Source organism: Loxodonta africana, chromosome 20, assembly GCF_030014295.1.
Source record: "Loxodonta africana isolate mLoxAfr1 chromosome 20, mLoxAfr1.hap2, whole genome shotgun sequence".
Classification (NCBI taxonomy): domain Eukaryota; kingdom Metazoa; phylum Chordata; class Mammalia; order Proboscidea; family Elephantidae; genus Loxodonta; species Loxodonta africana.
Window position 1 is genome coordinate 71,670,943 of NC_087361.1, and position 1,914 is coordinate 71,672,856.

Sequence of the window (1,914 nt, forward strand, 5' to 3'; positions counted from 1 at the left end):
GTTTCCTTTCCTGTATTTCTTTAGTCAGTCTAGTCAATGGTTTATCGATTTTGTTAATTTTTTCAAAGAACCAGCTTTTGGCTTTGTTAATTCTTTCAATTGTTTTTCTGTACTCTAATTCATTTAGTTCAGCTCTAATTTTTATTATTTGTTTTCTTCTGGTGTCTAATGGATTCTTTTGTTGCTCACTTTCTATTTGTTCAAGTTGTAGGGACAGTTCTCTGATTTTGGCTCTTTCTTCTTTTTGTATGTGTGCATTTATCGATATAAATTGGCCTCTGAGCACTGCTTTTGCTGTGTCCCAGAGGTTTTGATAGGAAGTATTTTCATTCTCGTTGCATTCTATGAATTTCCTTAATCCCTCCTTAATGTCTTCTATAACCCAGTCTTTTTTCAGGAGGGTATTGTTCAGTTTCCAAGTATTTGATTTCTTTTCCCTAATTTTTCTGTTATTGATTTCCACTTTTATGGCCTTGTGGTCTGAGAAGATGCTTTGTAATATTTTGATGTTTTGGATTCTGCAAAGGTTTGTTTTATGACCTAATATGTGGTCTATTCTAGAGAATGTTCCATGTGCGCTAGAAAAAAAAGTATACTTTGCAGCAGTTGGGTGGAGTGTTCTGTATAAGTCAATGGGGTCAAGTTGGTTGATTGTTGTAATTAGGTCTTCCGTGTCTCTGTTGAGCTTCTTACTGGATGTCCTGTCCTTCTCCGAAAGTGGTGTGTTGAAGTCTCCTACTATAATTGTGGAGATGTCTATCTCACTTTTCAGTTCTGTTAAAATTTGATTTATTATCTTGCAGCCCTGTCATTGGGTGCATAAATATTTAATATGGTTATATCTTCCTGATCAATTGTCCCTTTTATCATTATGTAGTGTCCTTCTTTATCCTTTGTGGTGGATTTAACTTTAAAGTCTATTTTGTCAGAAATTAATATTGCTACTCCTCTTCTTTTTTGCTTATTGTTTGCTTGATATATTTTTTTCCATCCTTTGAGTTTTAGTTTGTTTGTGTCTCTAAGTCTAAGGTGTGTCTCTTGTAGGCAGCATATAGACGGATCGTGTTTCTTTATCCAGTCTGAGACTCTCTCTTTATTGGTGTGTTTAGTCCATTTACATTCAGCGTAATTATAGGTAAGTATGTGTTTAGTGCTGTCATTTTGATGCCTTTTTAAGTGCGTTGTTGACAATTTCATTTTTCCACTTACTTTTTCGTGCTGAGATGTTTTTCTTTGTAAATTGTGTGTTCCTCATTTTCATAGTATTTGACTTTATGTTTGCTGAGTCGTTATGTTTTTCTTGGTTTTTATTTTGAGTTATGGAGTTGTTATACCTCTTTGTGGTTACCTTAATATTTACCCCTATTTTTCTAAGTAAAAACCTAACTTCTATTGTTCTATATCGCCTTGTATCCGTCTCCATATGGCAGTTCTATACCACGTGTATTTAGTCTCTCTTTTTGATTATTGTGATCTTTTACATATTGACTTCAATGATTCCCTGTTTTGAGCGTTTTTTTTTTTTTTAATTAATCTTAATTTGTTTTTGTGATTTCCCTATTTGAGTTGATATCGGGATGCCCTGTTCTGTGACCTTGTGTTGTGCTGGTATCTGATATTATTGGTTTTCTGACCAAACAATTTCCTTTAGTATTTCTTGTAGCTTTGGTTTGGTTTTTGCAAATTCTCTAAGCTCGTGTTTATCTGTAAATGTCTTAATTTGGCCTTCATATTTGAGAGAGAGTTTTGCTGGATATATGATCCTTGGCTGGCAGTTTTCTCCTTCAGTGCTCTGTATATATCATCCCATTGCCTTCTTGACTGCATGGTTTCTGCTGAGTAGTCTGAACTTTTTCTTATTGATTCTCCTTTGTAGGAGAACTTTCTTTTCTCGCTGGCTGCTTTTAAAATTTT